This window comes from Magnolia sinica, chromosome 5 (genome assembly GCF_029962835.1).
Source record: "Magnolia sinica isolate HGM2019 chromosome 5, MsV1, whole genome shotgun sequence".
In the NCBI taxonomy this organism is placed as follows: Eukaryota; Viridiplantae; Streptophyta; class Magnoliopsida; order Magnoliales; family Magnoliaceae; genus Magnolia; species Magnolia sinica.
Genome location: NC_080577.1, coordinates 50269144 through 50278818, shown reverse-complemented (window position 1 = coordinate 50278818; position 9675 = coordinate 50269144).

Here is a 9675-nt window from a genome sequence, read left to right as displayed (position 1 = left end):
ACAAGGTCATTCGGTAAGGCTATTACTGGCCGACCATTCAGAAGGATGCTCGGAAGCTCGTTCAAAGTTGTGATAAATGCTAGAGGTTTGCCACCATCCCTCGACAGCCACCTGAAGAGCTGACGCCAATGGCCAGTCCTTGGCCTTTTGCCTAATGGGGAATCAACATCATTAGACCATTCCCTTTGGGGAAGGGTCAGACTAAGTTCGCCATCGTTGCCATAGATTACTTCACCAAGTGGACCGAAACTGAGCCCCTGGCCAAGATAACCGAGTAGAAGATCACAGACTTCATTTGGAAAAACATCGTCTGTCAGTTTGGAATACCTCAGACCATCTTTTCTGACAACGAGAGGCAGTTCGACAATAAGCATTACTGAGAAATGTGTCAGAACCTCTAGATTAGGAACGTTTACTTGTCCCCGCGTCATCCATAGGTGAATGGGCAAGTTGAAGCCATTAACAAGGTTATAAAACAGTACCTTCAGACTAAGCTAGACTAAGTCAAAGGGGTATGGGCTGAGGAGCTTCCTAAAGTTGTCTGGGCCTACCAAACTACGACTCGAACCGCAACTGGAGAAACTCCATTCTCACTAGCATATGGTTTGAAAGAAATTATCCCTATGGAGATCGGCCTACCTACCGCCCGAGTGAGTTCATTCAACGAGTAAGACAGCAAGGAGCTACTGACACTCAACCTCAACCTCCTGGATGAAATCAAAGAGTTGGCTCGACTTCAAACAGCCGCCTATCAATGATTGGTGTCCCGATCCTACAACACCCGAGTTAAAGTTAGGTGATTCCGAGCGGGGGACTTAGTCCTCTGAAAATCTTTTTAAAATACCAAGGAAAGTGGTGCGAGAACACTAGGACCCAATTGGGAAGGCCCTTACGTAATCACAAACATAGTCGGCCAGGAACCTACCGACTGGAAGACCTAATAGGATAACTCATGCCTCATCCCTGGAATGCCGAGCATCTCAAGATATACTATCCTTAGCTCGGTCAAAGAACAATCCACACTCAGCTCATTTTCTTTTAACACTTAGAACAATCATGGAAAGAATGTTGAATGCACAAATAAAGTAGCAAAAACCATGTATTCATTAATTAGTAAACAGTGTTACATTATCGGTTTAGTGTTTATAATTGTATCATATTGACAAATCAATAACGCTCGGACATTAGCAAAGGACGACGGTTATCGCTATTGACATGCTTGGCCCCAAAGCTGGGTGTGGTTGAAGTGTTTGAAGCAGATGTGGGGAGAAGAAAGGAAGCTTACCCCACCACACTAACTTCAGGGCTCGGCCTCGCCCGCCGCATGAGGACCTAACCCAGAAGATGCTGATGGAGCTGCATCAGGGGCTGATGGAGCCGCATCAAGAGTAGTAGTGGAGGCATCATAAGTGTATGCCTCGGGGTCTACCATCACCTCACCATTGGACCATGACTTGCCCTCGTCGAAGTCGGATAGATCTAGATGGGGGGAAGACTCTTTCATCACCTTAACATACTCTGTGTAGCCCTGTCGATGGACAAGGACTCAATCCTCCTCATAGGCTAAAGATGAAAGATACTGTTCCACCGCTTCAACCTTCACGGCCACAAGAGCAGACTTATTCCCCGCCGTGAGCTCCTAAAGCATCTTGTAAGCCAAGGCACGTTCTGTAGTGGCCTGCTCGAAGGCCAACCTGGCCTCTTCTAATTGTGAGGCCATGCGGTCCCTCTCCATCATGACCGTCTCAAGAGCAGCCTTTACCTTTTCGAGATGGCCCTCTACAAAAATAGCCTGAGACTTAGTAAATAATTGTCAAGCCTCCATTTCCAACTGCCAGACCTCTACATTCGATAGCCAAGCTTCTGCATCCCCGACTCGCCTAGTCAAAGCGGATATCTTAGCATGAGCCTTTAGCATGCAAGGGGCGAACTGTAAAAGGAGGAAAGTCTTTTTTTAATTAATTATATATATACATATATATATATGGGAGTCTGAAGTAAAACAGTTGAGGGAAACTGCGCTGTTCCCTCAAGCAGTAGCATCCCGATCCTTCCGAGTGTGTCTTTCATAGAAGACTTCAGAAGGCCAAAGAACTCTCCCGCGAACATCTGCCAACTCGCCCACGGAAGGATCTCTTCAACCTTCTGATGGAAGGTTATCCTCTCTTCCTCAGCTGCTCCCACCTACACAATCCCCTCTCTTCTATCCTCAGGACCACGGGTGCCTCGATCGGCTCTGGCTCAGGAGCCTCTCGAGGCTGTTCAGGAGCCATCGGTACCACCTCCGTCACTACTGCTTCCATCACCTCCTTCACCTCCGTACCTTCCTCGACCTCGATAAAAGCTAGGGGAGCAGAAGGGGTGGCCCTCGCCTGGCCCTTCGTGACCATCTTATGCCTCTTCGAGGCCTAGGAGCCTGAGCGAGGTGGGGGACAAACCTGAGACAGGCGACGAAGAGTCGGTCGAGCCTCAGACATGTCTGCATTCGAAAGACAAGCATTACTACGGTCAGATGTGCAACCAAAAAGCAAAAAAAAAATACTAAGTTTCTCACTGGTCACAGTGGAAATGAAGCCCCACTCGAAAAGAAGCTCCAGTTGGAGAAGCCTCTTACAAGATCTCCTTTCTGAACTCAAGGTTCAGAAATTCTGAATCTGAGTCAAAGAGCCCAAGTCAAGTTTTCGATGATGCCTAGGTATCACTGAAAGCAAGGGAGAAGTTGCATCAGCGATCCAAAAAAGTTTTGACTAAGTAAATGCGATAAATCCAACATTAATACTACTTGTAGCGTAGAAAGTTCGAGGGATAAAAGGGCGGATAGGCCCTGTTTTGGTCGACTCCCATCAACCGAGGGCTCAAAACCACCTATTCCTCCAATACTTGTTCAATGAAGGAGGGTCAGTTATTAAAGGCCCACCGGTATTCCACTAAGAGCAGAAAAAGAACCAGTCAGGATGTTAAGTGTATGCCCACACTTGGTACGAGTGGAGAAACTTATTTACACTTAGCTCGGGCTGTTGTATCTCAGCCCAGAGCATAGCACAACCGAAAAAGTCTCTCCACTTGTTCGGCACAACCCGTCCCAGAGCTATGCAAAGACTACCCAACCGGTCTCGAGGAATCTTCTGAAGCGGTAACCGGAGACCGCAATGCAGTGCAACATGGAAAATTGCAACTGCCTCGGGAGGAGGGGAGGCTGGCTGGGTAACTCTCCTGGCCGAGGGAGAGTCAAAATGACCAAGTCCTGAATATGATATCCAGACCAAATTTTAGATAGCTCCTCTGCTATCATTACAGAAGGCATGGGCCCTTTGATCCATCCTTCGACCTCAATTTCCTCCTCACCGCCCTCCTCAGGATCGGAACGACCAGAGGAGCCTTCAACGACCACATGCTCAGGAGGTGAGTCTGATGCCTCCACTAATGCCATCGGCCTCTTTACCGGAGGGTTCATTACCCTTTGTGAATAGTGGAAAAGGATGTCTGCCTCTCCAGCAACCTCCGCCAACAGTGAGGGTGATTCCGAAGCCGCCCAAAAGCTGCTCGCTTCACCCTCACCGTTGTATTCTCCCTCCCTAGGGCTTGTGGGGCCTGACATTGTTAAAAGAAAAGAAAGGGAGGAAAAAGGACCTCACCGGGAGAAGTCCAAGAGTGTCGAAAAAAGACAGTGAAGCAAAGGGTTACTATGATGGAGTCCACGAGAGGAAATGAGGAGATGAAAGGAAAATTGAAAGAGGCGTGAAAATGGCGAAAGCTTACTTAGGGCGACCCCTTTTTATAAAGCCGCCACGTGTCTCCAACATTAAATGAGGAGTCGAAACGATGTTCCCTCGGGCGCCCCAACTTTACACATGGCGGCATCCCATGCGTTACCTTTAAGTACTCGTCACGTGTCTGATCTTCATATGTCCTGACACCGAAACGATGGCCGCTTCGCTCATGTGACCTCGATAAGTGAACTAACGTGTGGTCAAGCGAGATGATATGTCTCAGAAGCCGCGCGAACTGCACTAGAATCAATAAATGCTTCATTATAAACTTAGCTTAAATACAACCTGACTCAATTATGAAATACTCCTCAACCGCCTTACGGCGATGCACAGAGTAGGGGGGCTCACTGTTGGGGGAAAAATATGACAAGTCCTTGAGTTAGCTTGAGGGTCAGAAGAGTCAGTGAAGCAATGGCTCAGACTCATCGGGCGCCGAGTGCGAATAAATCCCAAAGCCCCCAAACGTTGAATGGAGAGACGTAGCTCAGATCATGAGTCGCCTAGCCTGACCATAGCGTGAATGTCCCGAGTCATAAAGCAAAACCTCTAAGAGAGGAAGTGCACCTTAAGGCTCAATCAAAAGCCTCACAGAGGAAAGCCCAAACCAACCTAAGATTAGTCGGCCCTAGAGCCCCCCAAGCTTTACTCCGACCCATAAATTGAGTCAGCCAATAGAGTGGGTGGAGATTAGCCGTAAAACCTATCTCAGCACGACCGTGCTAAAGAGATAAGAGTCGGCTGAGTTATACTGCTCCATATCCGAAAGTTACCTAGTTAAACTTTGGATCTCCATTTTAGATTTTTGGAGGATAAACTAAGATCCCCGAAAATCTAGGAATATCAAGGATTATGGATCCCAAGAGATTGAAATCTACTCTAATTGCGGAAACCCTATGGGGTACGACACCATTATAAATAAGAACACCTTCGTGGTGAAAGGTATGCAAAAAACTCTCACCCTAAAAACTTTACTCTAAGACCCAGATTCTGACTTAAGCATTGGAGGGTCCATTGGTAAAGCCAGGGTCACCTTTCTCCTTCTTCCTGTGCAGGTACAAGTGCCACAAAAAAGGGGCGAGCTGAAAACAACATCAACAAGTACCACCTCCTCTCTTTTCTTTTTTACTAAATTACACACATTTCCTTTATAGGACCCTCACTAGTGATAGGCAAATGTGTCCCTTGAAAAGGAGTCTCACGTTATTCTTTTCAGAAAGAGAGAATTAAGCAAATACTATTGGTTGTTGCTTTTTCCATATCTAAAGGTGTGAAGAAGAAACCTGGCGGAACGTGTGGCTCAATTTATTTATTATGAATGATCAAGTATACATTTATTTATATAATAATCACAGGATTCATCCCATTAACCAACGATCCATCCCTATTCTTACATATAAGTTTATATAGTTTGATTATGTCTTTTGTTACTCATGTTGATCTCTGCAATATCTTATTCCAATCATCTTGTAAATCAGGGTGGAAATACATCTCTCATGTGTATGCTTCTTAATATACATCACTCTTACTATGCAACATGTACAATGATCTACACTCTTTAAGGTGGACCTAACTTTTAATCAATGAATATTGATTATATCTTATCATAACAGAAAATTAGAATGTGATGCACAGATGAATATGATGAGGTCAATCACCGTCTTCCTTAAGGACAACTGCTCCGAATTCAGAAAGCTTATCTGGACTCCTCATAGAGACTTCTCGAATCCACGAGGAAAAAATAAGGAAAATAGAAAATAAATTCTATAAAATTTAAAATTGATTGATTAATGAAATAAATGAGTTCACAGCCCTTTAAATAGGGATACTAGACAATGGGAGCAATTTCATAATCAAAATACAACTAAAACTCCTAGAATTCATAACTTATTATAAATAGTAAACTTACTATTTATAGACAGTTGTGATGTTTACTAGTGCGCAAGGTTATCGGCCAAAAAATAGTAAGTGTCCTATTTGGCTTCACCACATTTTCCTCCTAATTATTCTAAGCACTTTTCGCGTTGGGCACAACTCCTAAAGCCCAACAGATGAAGAGTTATAATCAGACTAAAACTTACTATTTATAGTAAAAACAGAATTAAATAGGGAAACAACTGTCGATCTGATGGTATTTCAAAAATCCGACTTGCGTAACCCAGCACAGTAGGGTTGGGTGGCTAAAGTAGCTCATTCTACCCCAAAATCATATATTTTACGTTCGATAACTCATTTTGAATTGCGAGATTTGCCTGACTTAAGGTCTAATGGTCCAAATCACTTCTGTCATTGATTGGGCCTTTCTGATCCATCTTGGCCATGAAACTGTCCGTGACCCGCTCTACATCAGAATGTCCATGTATATGCATCATCTTGAAATGATCACATCGATACACCTAAATTCAAACATAAGAAAATCTCAATATAATCTAACGAACACTACCAGAAAAATGGGCAAAGACTATAGATAAAAGCCGTAGCTAAAGGCCTATAGCTATAGTTAAAGTCCGTAGCACGACCGTAGCCATTGGTGCCATAGCCGTAGGTCTTACAGCTATGGCTACGGATTTAATCCATAGCCTTAGAAACAATAGGTATGGATTAAATCCGTCGCAATACTTTTCGTAGCTTAAAGTATATATAGCTATGGATTATATCTGTAGCTAAAAGTAGAATAAGAACCGTAGCAATAGGCCAAATTTAGAAATGACTACGGTTTTCACATAAAGGGCTATGGTTAATAATCGTAGCTAATGCCCATTTTTTATTTAAATAAAATATAATAATGGCATCTCTTACCATTGTAGTAGATGCCCTGATAGATCATTCATTCAAATACAGTCATTCATTTTAATCAAACTTCATGGCTAAATCATTCATTCATTTAATCAAACACAATCATTCATTCATTCAATCAAATACAATTATTCATTTTAATCCATTCACAAAATTGTACAATACCAACATAATAGTTATATGTCTATTTAAAGTTTTCACTAACAGCAAGATCCAATGCCTTCTCGCAGCCAAATAGCTTCTCAACAATCGCAAGCAAAAACTCCATGGATGTGCCTCTACTGGTTATCAATTTGCCATCAACTAACACCCTATTCTCAGCTTTTCTTTGATCTAAAAGCTTATTGCACATGGCTGAAAATAAATTTTATCATACAAACAACGTAGTCATATGAAAAAACTATGCCCCAAAACTGAAGAACTAAATTATAGAGAAAGACAACAAGAAGATGGCATAAAAAAGAAAGACAATACTCGTGAGCATACACTGATCTTCTCATTTATGAACAAGTAAAACCTGTAAGAGCCAAAGACAAAATAAACATTCAGCTATTCAAAATACCAACTAATATAGGTATAGCAATACTAACTAAATTTGCAAAAATAGACATAGCTGTAAAGTTTAGATACATACGTCCTTCCCCTCCAACTTCTCATCAATGATCTCAACAGCTTTCCTTCCAACTTCATTGAGGAATGGGGTCAATACCATTGATAACACAACAATGATTATAAGCAGCTTGTTCAGCTCAAGTGGCAGTACTCCAAGCCTGCTCACAAAAGAGAATTGTGACACAACATATTTGGAAATGATCAATAATCAGGTACACTGTCATGGAGATATATAGTGACTGACCTGTTTGCCAGTAAAAATACTACAAAACCAAACTTGCCTCCTTGTGATAGAAGTAGTCCAATTCATACACTTTCTTGAAATGTTAATCCAACACAGGAACCTATCACAATTTTATAAGTGTCTTGATGACAATTAGACCTACCAAGAGCGAAAGTACATTTGGCCATTCTCAGAGAAGGAGCTGCATAGCAAAGAGCATAAGTTGTATAGAGAAAGCCTTGGGAGCAAATCGTAGCAAAATTTCTTCTACACATAAAAAGCACTTGATGCTATGCTCATTATGCTACGAAATGAAAAATTCATTGTTCTTCTATAGAGGTCAATGAATAATCATCTTTCTTTTTAAAAAAAAATTTAAAGACAAGATATAAAAGATGTAGAAACTTAGATGATTGCAACGTGGCTTACCTTCCCACAACCATTTTAGAAAATTCAAACTAGATAAAGATCACAAAAATGCGAATCTCAATATTAGAGATGAATTTTGGTGATATTAGAATCGACATTAAACTAATATCTAAGGAAGATGCAAAATTGTGTAATATATAAAACCAAAAAAGAAAAAGAAAAAAAAAAGCATAAGAAATCCTATATACATTTACCAACAAACCTTCATAAAACCCAAAAGGAACAAGCATATTATACCAGGTAAATAAAAATACCAACTATGGCAGTAAGGATTGAAAGTGGTCCTATATGGTGATGTTATAACATCTGAGCTATGCATCACATGTGCCAAATGAGAAAAATTTTCAGGCCAATACTATCATCAGGTGGGCAACACCATAGGGAAGAGTGAGGAGGGACACCAACCATTGATAAGCCCATGATTCAGCATAGGCCCACCAAGGTTTGTGTATTTCATTCAGCCCATGCATTAGGTGCACCCCACCCATAGCTCTAGAAAATGGGATATATACTGGAGATTTTCTACCCTCACATGTAGCTTTAGACAGCAAGTGTGGGACATTTGAGCCATGCAAAAGGTGAGCCCCACTGTACAGCTGACCTGGAGCAAAATTCAGATGGAATCCACTCATCAAGCTGGCCACCTTAACAATAGAAGATGGTTGAAGGAAAAAAAAACACTTGCTAATGGTCTAAATTCAAAGTACACATGCTGGGCACCTGATAAGTGAAAATACAAAGATTTGAAAATAGGGTTAGTGCAGTAGAGAGAAGATTATGCTGCACTCATTTCCCAGAGAATTTGGAAGGCGAGCGGAGGAATTTTATTTACACACCCAAAGAGAACCCGCCTCGTTTTGTACCAGGCCAGCATCAATGGAGCCCACCTAATAGGATGTTCCACACATGTGCCATGTGAAGTGAACGTGAAAGCTAGCAGGAGGGGGGAGTTGTCATCTTCTCACATTTTAATCTTAAATTTGGCAGACAAGAAGCCATGAAGGAGATACGGTCCATTCATCCATAGGGTCCATGCATGAATGGGCCATGGAGTGAAAGTCACATCTAATAAGACAACCATAACCACCTGATGATTGCAGTACAAATGAACAAGATGAGAAATTTTCAACAGTCCAAATTCAACAAACAAAGCTCACTGATGTAATGTTTCAATGATCTGAACCATTTATATGATGGTTTTCAGAAAGGATGGAGGATATCCAAAATATATAAATAAAAATCATAGATGTGACTAATCTAAACCTTTGGTTGTGTAACTCTTTTTCTTACTTGTCCAAGCCTTCGTCTGTGTCACCCCTGTAGAGCTAAAGGCCAACTCCAGCCTAGCCCTGGCCCTAGTCCAGCCCATTGCCACCCTATGCCAAGCGAGCATGCATTTTGCTGTAGGTGATCAATTCTATGTGTATATCATGCAGCCGACTGTAGGTGATCAGTTCTATGAGAACATCCTCTAGTCCACCATTCTCAAAACATGCTGCAGTCCACCACTTCCAAAAGAATGTCCACAAGATAGTATCATTACATCATCTATGAGATTGCCACTAGATACCACATCCACATAAAGAAAATAATCAAATGTCTGAATTAATGCAACATCTTTCAGAATTGACAAATTAGCCTTCATGAGATCAGCAGTAGCTTCAACGGCTTCAATTCCAGCAGAGCCTGTACAGTAGCTGTTTTGGATAATTTGCTTGCAGCATTTGTAGCCCCATAGATGATCCTTCAACCATGAACCCAAACAGTTGTGTGGTAATTGATATAAACATCTTCTTCATATTTGCACCTTGGAAGGGATGTCACCTACAAATACATCGTCATACTAAA